The 14,216-nt window shown below is 28.7% G+C and overlaps 1 protein-coding gene across 3 annotated transcripts in view; it reads left to right on the plus strand.

The window, feature by feature from the left end:
- Positions 1 to 14,216, plus strand: part of LOC116773081 (hemicentin-1-like) — a 91,490-nt gene that overhangs the window by 67,178 nt on the left and 10,096 nt on the right. For 2 of the 3 annotated variants that reach the window (XM_032665460.2, XM_032665461.2), the window contains exon 1: positions 5,232 to 5,420. The exons of the other annotated variant lie outside the window; for it this stretch is intronic. The gene's annotated coding sequence lies outside the window, so the exon portion shown is untranslated. Of the gene's footprint in view, positions 1 to 5,231; positions 5,421 to 14,216 lie in introns of those variants that run through there. 3 annotated transcript variants of the gene reach the window in all.

Consider the following 14,216-nt stretch of genomic DNA (forward strand, 5'->3'; position numbering starts at 1 on the left):
GGCACGTGAGCGGCACTCATTGATGTTTTCAAAGCATAGATCTGAATAGACCTTACTTACCTTAAAGTTCGCTTGAAATTCTCCAAGCTCAATACAAGCAAATTCCAATTAGCTCTGTATCATCTTATGGAATATTTTGACTGTGATAATATTTTTTACAAATAGTTTCAAATTTAGTAGTATATATAAGAAATTAAGTGAAATTTTATTGTCCCTATTTTAATTTTTTAAACCATTCTCTGTCAATAAATCTCTGTAGTTTCCATACAATTTTTATGTGATTGTTTAATTAACATAAATTCATATGACAAAAAATTAAGTTTGCTTTTAATTTTTTTATCTTGTTTCATCAGCTATTTTAAAAAAATTTACAAATATGGACCCACTAAAATCAATCAAATAATTAAAACGTGACCCTAATTATTTCATATCTTTGAAAAAATCGACAACCCCCGCTTTTTTATATAATATTTTCACAGATTCATCTTCATTAATGAACTTAATCTCAAACCGATTTCTCCAGACTCATGCCTTATACATGATATAATTAGTCTATTCTCATTAATCATATACATTTGCGTGATACTAAATGGACTTAGAAGGTAAGAAATAGGCGTGTAGGTTTTATTACGTTACACTTATCCATCGTATAAAACATAATTGAGTTGTATTTACTTGTTTAATGAAAACATACTTATACAAAAATTTCTTATATATGTTTGTCTTTGTTTGTTTTTAATATAATGTTTTTAAATCTAATTTAAAGAAATAAAAACATGAATTTAAATTGCCAAAGTAACGCGTGAAGTTTAAACTTTTCTTTTTTTTTATATACAATGAAAAACATTGACACAATCAAACATATAATTAAAAAATACAATTACGTTCATCACATTAGAAATGAATTAAAATAGAAATGGAAAAGCTTTGTATGCACGTACGCATCATAAATTTCAGGAACATTTAGTTTGTCTGGGAATCTTTTGGAGTAGTATACTCCACTCTGCAATAAATTTAGATAGTGACGAATCAAAAGTAAATCTATCAATCGTATAAATAGTTATTAGGTATATAATTATAGAGACGAAATACTTTGCATTCAATGGAATCACCGTGAGGGAGCCGGATCTATGGCATTGCAGGGAGAGGAGCTTCAACAGTGCTTGGAACTTGCGACCCAAGTGTACGTTTAATTGGCCCCTATTTATCACGCGTAAAACACATCTTACGACCGAGTAACTTAAATGGTGCATTTTCTGTGACCGTAGAAACGCATTGACCGCCTAACCATAACCCCGGATCGTATGAGGTGTATCTTGTATTCCGCCTACCGAGACACAGACAATGACATTTATTTGGTTTTGTCCTCAATCCATCCGTCCACTTACAGAATCTATCCACTTCATCCGATAGTACTTTATAGTGTTTGGGTTTACGTGTTCGTCAGATCGTCAGCGAAGTCTTAATAGATTCTGTGTATTGAACCGATACCCCCATATTTTCTTGTTGCTTTTTAGTTTATCTACTAAGATATTAATGACAATATTAAATACTATTGGAGATAAACAACAACCTTGAAATACTTCTAAATTGTAACTCAAAGTTTTTGAAGAGCCTTCTTTAGTTTTTATAGTAAAATTAAATTTTGAGTAATACTACGCGATCCTATCACTAGTTAGGGGGGGAAAGTTGTACCATTATAGCGCGAATAGCATTAATTCGTGTTGTATCGACCCAAACGCGGTCTCTAAAACTATCCAACAAACTGTTATTTGCCTCTCGCTTTTCCAAACATCTTTTAAACTCTCCGATAGCAATATGTTGTATTCTAGGCATCCAGAAATCCCGGGTAAAAACCCTTTCTGGTGATTTGGCCTAAAATACCTGTTGCTGAGCATTAATCATGTTATTTTTGTTGGTAGAACTGAGAAAAAGATTTCAGATATAGTATGTGTTAAGACTATCGGTCTAGTATCTTTCGGATCAGTAACTCGATCTTTTTTTGGAAAAAGGACAAAAATTGCTTTCCCAAAGCGCTCCGGGATTCACTTCCTTGACAGGATTTTACCGTATATATTTATTAGATGTTTACGAACCGATGAACATTTTTTGAAGACTATATATGGATTACCACCGGGTTCTGGTGCAGATTTAGAAGATTTTTCTGTTTATCTGACTACCTTTTCCTCTAGCGTCGGTGGTATGCCGTCAAAATCGATACGAGGAATTCCAGGTTTTTGTTCTTCGGGATCCCTATATAGTCTGACACTTTTAGGCACTTTATAAGTACTTTTAAAATGGCTTTAATTTTGTTCGTTGGTCTAGAGATGCTTTCCGAGTTCTTACTTAAAAATGGTTTTCGTAAACTCAAATAGGTTTTTATCACGATATTCTGCGGGTTGCGCCGACATTCCTTGAATCAGTTTAAGAATTAACCTTAACGCCCTAGCTATTAGATGACTTAGGTGATTTAGCTATAGATAGATTTTTATTAATTCCCGTTTTTTTCTCCTCACTTTTATTTTGAAAGAATTGTGATTGTTTTTGCGAGCGTAACTTTTTTAAGATTTATACATACATAATTAGTTCGTAAACCAATGTAAACTCTTAAGAATACAACATGATGACATTTCTTTACAATAGTTTGTTTCTTTTCAATCATAACCTAAGAGCAATGAATCCTGGATTAAAATTGGATAACCAACAATGTATTAGCTATTTGGACAATAATAAATCAAATTCAAAAGAATATTACTATTTTACTTAAGGAGAAACCTCCAAAGAATTTAAACACAAAGGTGATAACGATTGTATGTTATTTTCACTTTTATAACCTCATTTAAAAAAAATATTTTATTTTGCCCTACATCGTACATATTACAAAACTAAAAAGATAACACGTATCTATATAAAATACGCATAAATACATTAATGTTTTTTATTTACTCCTATTTTTAATAATTTTACAAACAAAAAATATGAAAAAAAATCCTCGAAAACAAAACATCTACAGTCGGTGACATTAAAAAAACATTTATTTGAGTAGGAAGTATAAAAATTTCAATTAAATTTCTTTTACAACTGAGTAAATTGAAACGGAACAAACCTGACACAAAAAAAAATCATTAAATGAAACGCTATAGTTCATATAAGACCTTGGTCTATACCGATGAAAGTTCAGAGACATAAATTTTTATGTCTTCATTATTCTGTTTAATGATGACAGTGACATGTCGGAGAGACCATTTTTACGCCTACAAACATTCGATATGAATTAATTTATTTAATTTATAAATTTCGTTTCTCAGGCATCTAACGAACGAGTAAATAATTACATGACTCTGTTATTTACTTCCGCGAACTGTCATTTCATTTCATAATTAAATAGTGTTGTTTGCTCTGTAGTTCTCATTTAATTAAAATTTTAATTGGATGAACAAAGTTTCGCTGAAATGTTGTTTTTTATTTAGAAATGAATTTGATTTGAGTTTATGATATTAAAAATTAGCAGTGAATAGACAAACTGCATATAGACAAAATGCAGTTTACACGACTTTTTACACCATATGTCATTGTTTCTTCTCGAAGATTATCAGCCAATTTAATTGTAAATCATAGAAAAATAGACTGTCCTTTGATATATTAACTAAAAATTCTCTATAACATCACACTATTGTTCCAATAATGTTATATATGCATGTATTTGACGTATAATGCTTTAATTCTCTTGTGAACTTATTAATTTTGTACTCTGTGCTAGCTCTAATGTAAACCTGACCCAGATTTTATACCTTACCAACGTCACCCCATATTTATAATAAAACTCTCATGTTTAACGAAATACTTAAATAATTCATACATTAAAAACATATTTTATGCCATGACATAGTTGCAAATACAATTGTGAGGTTCTAAGAGGCTGTTAATGTTCAATTATAGAAAATTAGACAATTCACTCGAAGTTTTGTTGATTCGTGACAGCATCAACGATCCCAAAAACAATAATGTTCAAGTAATTTATCACCGATAATTCAATTATGGACAAGTGCCACCCGCAGTTCAGGAACTCGGGGGAATGTCTCTACTAATATGACTCATTGTTAATTTATCTTTTGCGTAAAAACAATGTAATTGACATTAAGATCCTATATATTAAAATAATAGTTGATAACTACATCACATATAACAAAAATAATTTTAAAAGAAATCTCTGATAACGTTAAAATGTATATTTATTTCTGAAAAATACTTGTGGTAAGAGACATCCAATAACAAGTAATAGTTTCTAACAATACAGCGTGTTCATTTTAAAGCGAATATTAAAAAGGTTACGTTCAGGAATTATATATGAAACATTATAATTATTCGAATGTACGTAAAAAGTACATAATTACAAGAGTATTAAATTTACACAACATAAATGTTGACGAATGTTATTTTTTTTTTTAAATAAATTAAGCCTCCAAACCTATCCAAGAAAAAGCGACTCAAAGGTTCCTTCTCATACGAGAATCGTATTCGAAATGTAATTAGTTTACAACAGAAAATCTTTATTACACTTTAAATTACTACTTCAAAAATTTAATGTCATATTTTTTTAGAATAGTCATTAGATAGATCATAATGCAACATCCTCGTATATGACTGTGGGCGGGAATACAAAGATCGATTGTTACATAAATAATTTAACAGAAACCTACGACGTCTAATTATTTAAGTAAAGCTCTTAAAACAGAGAGTGTTAATGTATTATATGGGTTTGGCTTCGTGTTTGGGTTACAAAAAATATAAACGGTTGACCATAACCCTTATGGATTTAAAAATAAAAAGAAAAAAGAAAAAACGAGGACCAACCACTTTGTTGTTTCTGTGCAACAAAGTCACATTTTATATGAACACAGCATGTCTTTAGACGTCTTTAATTTTATTGACCTTACACCTCCATAAGCTTTTAAAATGAAATGAGGATCGCAATTAAGTATTTTCTAATAGATGCTTTATACAAAAATCCACATTGTAAGACCTTAAACAAAAAAAAAAAGAAATTATGAGTTCGTACATACTTAAAATTGTATGAAAATGATGTTAAATACAATACATTTAAATAAATAACAAAGTATTGAATATTTTATAACAAAAATTCCAAACAGATTCAAATATTTTTTAATGTTACACCTAAAAATAATCGTCGGAAACAAGTCTCGGTGATCACTGAATATCGTTTAGTCGGAGTGCAGCTTTCGATAGAGGCACACGTCTCTGACCGGCAGTTTAGATCGTGAACTACATAGCCGAATGTTATAAAGTAATATTTAAATTTATTTAACAACATTTGTTCGTGATTATTTTTAGTGACGTGCTTATCGAAATTATAATATAATAAAATATATTTTACGAAGGACTACGAGTGTCATGAAAACGTAAGTAATTTTGTCTATTATGAGAAGTAAAAAGCGTCTAAACAGGTTGTAACAATTAAAATATATGAAATAGTTGCCCAAGGATTTCATATAAACTTCAATTTGGATATACTTTTCTTACGGTCTTTTGAAATGTTGACGTAAATTTGTATCTCGAGGAGTTTGATTTGGTAACTTTACAAGGAGTAAGTATTATTATAATTTTATAAAATTTTAGGAAGACGGATTTCCTTGCGCAATTCAATCAAAATATCATCAATCTTCCAAATAGTATTTCATAAGTGTCGAAACACTTGAACCAAATGTTTATTTAATACGAACCATTACACACCGCCACTGAATTAATCGCGAACTCGGAAGTTTCACAAATAGGCTTCGACGCTTAAACTCGTGCTGTGAGAACTCTTAAAAATTGTGTGAGATATTTGTTATCGATTCATCATAACATTCATACAATAATCATATCATACAAGCGTGATATTTAACAAAACGAAGTTAACAGAGGTATGAGATAAGGTACATTATCTTATAATTTATACATATTATGTTCCAACTTAATCCCATTCAATCTAATTTCTTAACTAAATATTTTTGGAATAATACTGCCAATATGTGCCCGTCATTAATTTTTATTATGAGATTTATAGTATGCGTAGGTACAAGAGCTTTTATCATTTCCCATTTAAAAGATCGAACGAATTATTACGATGTTTATAACACCGGCTTGGTATAAATAAGTGCATTTTAAATCATTTCCTGTTCTTCGCATAATATACATATTTAATATAACGTTTTGCAACATCCTATACGTAAGGAGTATGATTCAAGGTTTTCCACTTGCAACCTATGTCATTATTAGTCGCTGTTGTCAATAATCATTGCACTTACTGCTGTCAGACCACTATAACATGAGATCTCCCGTTTGTAAGAACAGGTTCATGCAAACATTGTTTTAAGAATAACACAGTTCATGCTATAATTTTATTGTCATGTTGTAATTTGTGGGAAAATATTAAATTTGACATATAATTTTATTGCAATGTATGTGATTAAAATCGGTTGTTGCGACAGTATAGCCTTTTTTTACATTCCGTATTTGGTAACATTTAATAACAATGTAATATTACACAATTGGAATCTAAAGGTTCTTAAACAAGAAAGAACTAACCATATAAATAACCGTTTACGTCTATAATAAATAACATTTTACAAAAAAAAAAAAATTACCAATAATAATAAGTACATGAAAACATTCCAATAAATGCATATATTTATACAATCATTTCGAAATTTACACTTTTAGTGGCGATAAATAATTTCATCGTAATATAAGAAAAACCTAAAAACATGCCTGATACTAATAAAAGTAAAAATATTACGAAATAAGTCATACAATCAACGTTTATTTCTGTATAAACGTCTAAACAGCTTTCGTTCCACTTAACTCTATTGAAGACGGCATCAAGCATCTCTATTAAGAGATACACAAACGCAAAATGCACACAATGTTTGATTAGATAAATTGTGAGTTCGTCAAGTTAAATGATATATCAATTTATCTTTATCTCTCGAGCCAAGGAAACATAATAAAATACACTTTTTTTATGTTCAGCATTCATACAATAAAATCAAACCAAACACCATGTATATATGATGCTTCGATAATCAAATAAATATATCATTTAAACCGATAACAATTAATTTAATATTCAACTGAGTGTCAAAATTATGGTGTCATTAATAACAGTTATCGTTCTATTTGAAACTAGTTTGTAATATTTTATTATTGAATACCGTCATAGTAGAGGCATTCAAGAGATTTTATACAATAGATTTTTATAATTACTTTTCATGAACCTTCCTTTATAAACCTTACATTGTGCTAATCTAGGACGATCTTTACAACAGGCTATTATTAAAGATAATTTTTATTATTGCTGTAATGGGTTAAGGATGTTATAAGTATACAGTCAAAGTGAGGTGTAAAGATATGTTATACTTCAACGGATTATAATAATAGATTTCTTTTCAAAATAATGTATTATTAAACGTTGAGAAGCTTAAATTATTTACAAGATTCCTACTTTGACGGATCCTGTTGATACAGCAGTGTTGATTATACAGTTACAACATTATGTTGTCGTGGAACATAATGTTGTAACTGTATTGTTTGTGGCATAAAATTATGTATTTTTTTCAGCTCGCAACATTCCTGTACAGCGAATGTACAAAGTTGATTTAGAGCAAGAACATTACAAAGCCTCAGAATTTTAATTACTTTTTTCTTGCGTATGTCATATACAGAGTTTTACCTTAATATTATAACTTAGAATAAAAATGTCGCGTTAGGCTACTTCCTTTATAATTTGAAGAAACGCGAAGCATACAAAATGTATATGAGGTAATATAAAATGATATCCCCACAAAAAAATATTAACAACAATCAGTTAAAAATATAAGTTACCTACTCAAATAATTGTTACCAAAAAAATTATCAACCAGGATCTTGTAACGTGGTATGGTAATGAGTCACAAGTCCGCGGTAAAGTTAAGGATGTTATTTCAAGAGCTAACCATCAAACTGGTTTGAAAAGCCAAATCCAAGCTGTCATTAGACGACACTCAAAAGACAATTTTAATCAACAATAGAATAAATAACGGACTATTCAACTATTTAAATACGTGTTAATAGTGTTTCATATGGATGGATTTTTTATAACTTTCCTATAAAAAATAACTTCTGACAATGTATTTCGAAACTACAAAAAAATAAAAAATAAACTCATAGTCATTATGTTTGTCGTGTCTGTAATTGTGAAATTTGGGTTTCGTTTTGTAATCAGTGTCTGTAATAGAACCTCAGAAAAGGTCAAGAGCCTTCTGACATCGCTAAAACTATTTTTAAGCAATATTAGGTTTGATAAAAGTATGGATTTTATGGCGTAACTAAAACGCTAAACGCTTTTATACACTATATAATAAGTACATAGTTGTTTGTGATTCCTTCATTATATGCAAATAATGGGATTATTGCAAAACAACAATAAAAAATATATAACTAGTTTACATAAAAAAAAATCAAGAAAACAAAACCTACGCAGTAATTCAAATCAACCGAGTCAACTGAAGACAGCAAATATAACGTAAGTAAAGGGAAAATAGACAGCGCCGTATCCCTTGCTCACTTACTGGATCCTTGTCACTCACGCTTCACCAACTGGAAGTCGAATTCCTATTGACTTGTATTTTTTACTGTATTTGATCAGTTAACTTTAAAAGGCTTGTTACTTTAAAGCTAGTAACATACTATCTTCTTTCAATCGTCTCCACATATTTTATTTTATATTGCTAAAGGTTGTTTAATATGTCCAAGATTATGTTACATACTTTACAAACCTGTAATTTTTTGAGGGACATATATCAAACAAGGGCTGTCGAACAACTTCAAAAGTATTATCTTGGAAACACAGCTCATTAAAATTTCACTTGTTCTTTAAGAAGTGAAGAAGCTGTAATTGAATTTTCTTCCCAACTTCATGGTAATTTTGTGTCCAACTATAGAGGAACTTTTGCCTTTTAATAGTCAAGCTTTGTCTTGTTCAAAAGAGATAGCTTTCAATTACACATTTTAATTTTTACTATTAATTTAATGTTCTTCAAATGTGCACAGTTTCCAATCTTTGTGATATTTCTTTTCGATCGTTGGATTATGTGAATTTCGTTTTCTTGTTATCAGTTAATAATAATTTTAAATTAAACTTCTTTTATAGTAGTCCTTTATAATATAACCACTTCAGCAAACCACATAATGTTTTATCCAATATAAGAGAAAAAATAAATAAATAGCGGTCCTTCAAAGTGAATGTTTTACGACCTCTTTTATCTAACCGTCAATTAGTTCTCAACCAATCCTAATGTCTCTGTGAAACGAGGTAATGAATTGACAACCCCTGTTAAATTTAAATGTCCGCTAATTAATTTTAAGTTCAAAGTTACGTCACAAATATGTGCTAATTACAGGGTATTTTCCTCTCACAATAAGCAGAAAGAGCTCTATCGTTTATTAAAATACACGTAACAATAAAATTATACAAATGTTTCTTACATATCCGTTAAAGAAAGGAATTTATTTGTATATTTAAGTACAAAATAATTTTGCAAATTGGAAATTTCATTATAATAAAATTTAATATGAACATACATTAATAATATTTCCTAATAAACTTTACTCATTGGATTATATTAAGGTTACATAAGTTCAAGTTATAAAACTTATAAGCTGACTAGCGACTTGGTAAATGCAATGTTACAATAATAAAATGTATTTGTTTTTCAATCTATAAAATTATTCTTTCTATCAATGAAATTTACAACGTATGAAACATGAGTTTTTGGAAAAACTATATATATATATATATATATATATATATGTGTGTGTGTGTGTGTGTGTGTATGTGTTTTTAAGTAAATAATATTTTAATCATTAGTGAATATCGCATATTAATGTTTTATCTAATTATTATAACTTTTAAATTATTATTCAATGACCATTTGCGTGTTTCGGTAATCTTAATTAAATAAAAATATACAAAAATTGCGTACGAACACTTATTTTAGAAATGCCATACGTATATAACTATTAATATATTCAGTAGTTATCGTTGCTTATAAAAAATATTAATTAAAGCTTATCAAAGCTCAAGTAAGTAAAAAACGTTGATAACTTTTGAAATAGCTTTTTTGTATAGAACGGAAACATTCTTGTCTGATTTACTATGAACCGTGTTCGCTGTAATTGAATTTTGTTTGTATTGTGTTTGCTCGCCCGGTGGTCGACTTTGTTTACATCAAGCCACATGGAATTTATTTGACATTTAAATACATCTATTTTTGTATAATAATATCATTATATCTCTACATACATTATTTCCATTTGAAATCCTATTAATTTTTCTTTTTAAGAAGAAATTAGAAGTATTGCTAATTCTTTTTAACTTAACACGTATCACAAACACATTATTTTAAATTTATATTAAAATTAAACTTAACATAAACTATTACTATTCTAATGTCAAATGATTTTTTTTTAGTCGACCTCAAAGTTATTAGAATATTTCCATTAAGTGCATCAACAAGAATATATAATATAGAAAAATAAAAATGCAATACGATTCAGAAAGAAAATTTCTATTAAAAAAAAAAAATCTTGCTGTCGGTAGTGTTTGTTGTCAAAATGGTTCCGTATAAATATGAATCTATAAAAAGAGAAGCGATGAACGGACACGAACCAAAAAAATACAGTGAAATTGAAAAATATCTTCCATTTGGATGACCTTTCAAAAACGACTGACGTTAACCGAAATGCCTTTAAAAAATGTTACGTAAATTAAAAAAAATAAACTAGTTTAAAATACAAAACATATCAGTCTGAAATAGATTTAAAAATTGTGAAAGTCACTCAAAATAGGTATTCCATAAAATATATTGATCCTATCCCTTGGATGTAACAAACCCTTTAGAAAACTCTAGAAAGAATAAGATAATTTTATATGTAAATGCATGTACCCAGGACGTTGCCTTCATGGCTAAGTACTTTCCCAGACTTCATTTAAGTCTGAATAGCTAAAGTACTATACAACATTCAAGTTTTTCTCTTAGGCGTCGCGAACAAAGTCTTTTCATTGGTACTTTATTTTGTACCAATCCTTTTATGGGATGCTGTATAATAATTTAAATATTGAAAATTATATAATTCTAATCTTAATTGAGAATTCTCATTATAATAAACTGGGCCAATCTGTAAGTATGTTATTTATAATAAACTTATGTCAATAATATTTTTTAAAAATAATTTAAATATCCAAACGCTTTACAATTGATTCCATTATTTACAATTAGAACCGTAACATCATTTATATAATATTTAATCTGTTTTTTATTTATTTCAAGCTGTTATGAGGCAAAACTAGCGCTCTATATATGATATCATAACTTACCCTCATTTAAATGTTGTAACGTAAAAATAACAGTTTGTGGAATAATGAATATTGAAGTGGAATTACTGCGTGTACCTACTTATTTCTAATACTATTTATCCGCTGGAATAACACACTACTTATATTCACTATACATTTAAGTGTGTTTGCCAACTCTACGATTTTTAAAGCTCAGTTACATTTTTCTATACGCCGTCAGTGAGGGAAAAAGAAGCATATGTATATACATATATATATATATATATATTTATATATATATATATATATATATATATATATATATATATATATATATATATATATCATATTATAGTGTAAACGTAATAATATGTGAGAAGTGTAATTACATTTTTACTCACCTCACCCTCAGATATTCAAATAACTATTTCAAAATCTGTAGTCGAAAAGGTGAAAAGCTCAATTCTGTCGAAATAATATCCTGAGGCGTAGATCTGAATGTGTGTTGAAATCAAGAGTTTATAAAATGGTCGATGCATACAAATCGTGATGTTAGGAAACGGAATTCTCCAGCATCGACAAAATTAAATAATATCGTCAAAGATAGGATTGGAAATTAAAAATGTTTTCGTCTTTGGATGTATGTAGGTACGATGTATTTGTATAAAAATTTCAATATCAGCGCCATTAAGTCATCTTAATTTCAGTCTATCTCTTCCTCGGCTGTTGAAATCAATTAATTTTCACATTCCATAACTTAATTTTCAAAAACATCATAGTGGGCTATCTTGTTAAAAATTTCTTAATCTAACTTAATCACCGTTCAAAGACATAAATATCTCTTCTAAAAACACCTGTCCCCGACTGTTTCTCGTGCTATATTGCCCTAACGGATCGTTACGCGTTAAGTTGAACTTGACTACATTATAACAGCTATGCTTTCGCTTTGATTATATGATCAATGAGGCAGAACCATGCAACTTTAACCGTTAACAGCATAATTTTTTCTTCAACCTTCCTCGAGCTTTATTAAAAACGAGAAACAAACTTATACTTTAAATAAGTAGGAAAAATGAGTATATTTTTATTTATAGAGAAGGATGTCTAAAAATACTATTTCTAATTTTGGAAGACTTATATCGCTTTTTTCTAATTAAAAATGTTTAAATACATCCCTAAGCACTTCAATGGTCAAACCCAAAAAAGAAAAATTTTCATTAAAAAGATGTAATAAATGATATATTTTTAATGAAAACACTGTCATTGTCTTAATCAACATACATCAGGCATATTTAAGCCAGAATAATGTACAAGAGCGTTTTTTTTTTGTTAAAATTTCCAAAAATATAGAGCCCAGGAGGCAATCACAAAAATACCATAGCAAGCCACTCTAGCACACTTTCCTAACTCAGCAATCTTATATTTTTGCATTTTGTGTTCGTTCTTAATAAACTTAATTGAATATTAATGGATACAATAAAAAAAAATAAGAAAAGCAATGACGTAAACAGCAAGAATCTCTCTCATCATTATTTAAGCGAGTTCATACCCAATATTTCATTCAAATTTCAGTTTCATATGGCCAGTGTGGATTAAAAATATATAAAGAAACAAAGAGTCTTTAAAACATTTGTATGTTTTAAAATTCTCGTATATACATACAAACGAACACACATAATTCAAGACTTATAAGTTTTGACATCAAAGGTTCTGGACTTGTGCCCAAATAAACAAGGACAAACTACAAAAGAGAATAATATTAATGTATAATATATTTACTATTTAGAAATTAAACTATTTTCACAACAAAAACAATAATTTTCTCTCATAAGTTAATGACAGTAAATATTCACAATATATACCGTAATTTACGTTATCTTAGAGAATATTGTGCTATGAGTTTCTGAAGCCTATTAAAGATTATGATCTAATTTTTAATACAATACAAATAATTTATAGTAAAAAAACTAAACATTCCTAACAAGTATTATAATGATTTATTGACAGAATTACAAATATCTCGTTTCTTATCGCAGATTTACAACAACATATATATACAAGCCTCTGACATAAATTACGTTGTCATAAAGCTCTAACAGCGTATATTCTTGGTATTCAGTTACAAACCACTTGACAATTGCGGCAATATTTACTAGAAAATACCCTTACCCTTTGAGTAATTGACCAATTTATAAAGAACTTAGAGGTGTTATAACAAAATATAAGTACAATATCAATTTAAATCATAATAAGTGTTTTAGAAACATAAATTTTCACTGTCTCTGAATCAAGAAAGATTAATTTCACGGACCCATTTTTTTGTATGTAGATTTATACATTATTTATATAAATATTAAACAGTGACGAAACATTAGAGAAACAACTGGTGGAGTTGTTTCAATGAAATGTAAAAACCTTGATATCGAGACGGAACCAATTAGCTTTGGTGACCAAAAAAAAAGTTCCGCTCGCAACAAAATCTCCATGACCCGACCTTGGTATTTCTAAACCATTAGATACAATGCAATAGTATATTTTAATCTACCAAGTTTTTATTCCATAAGAGATGACGCTTCACACTTATTAAAAGTATTTTTCAATAGCCCACGCTGCCATCAATTTTTTTTAACCAAATTGCTTATCCTTATTTTTCATCATGACAGTCCGTTAATAGCAAATCCTTCTAGTCACTTTAGTCACTTAGAGTAATGATTCATTCTTAATTCTTTATAGTCCGGTACACTGAATGTTCATATTGTTGCGCTTTTTTTTAAAACATAGATAAGTATTTATAAACTTATTCAATCATTGGGTTAGTCAAATATTAATACGTTTTTTGGAC

This window comes from Danaus plexippus (assembly GCF_018135715.1).
Source record: "Danaus plexippus chromosome 18 unlocalized genomic scaffold, MEX_DaPlex mxdp_35, whole genome shotgun sequence".
In the NCBI taxonomy this organism is placed as follows: Eukaryota; Metazoa; Arthropoda; class Insecta; order Lepidoptera; family Nymphalidae; genus Danaus; species Danaus plexippus.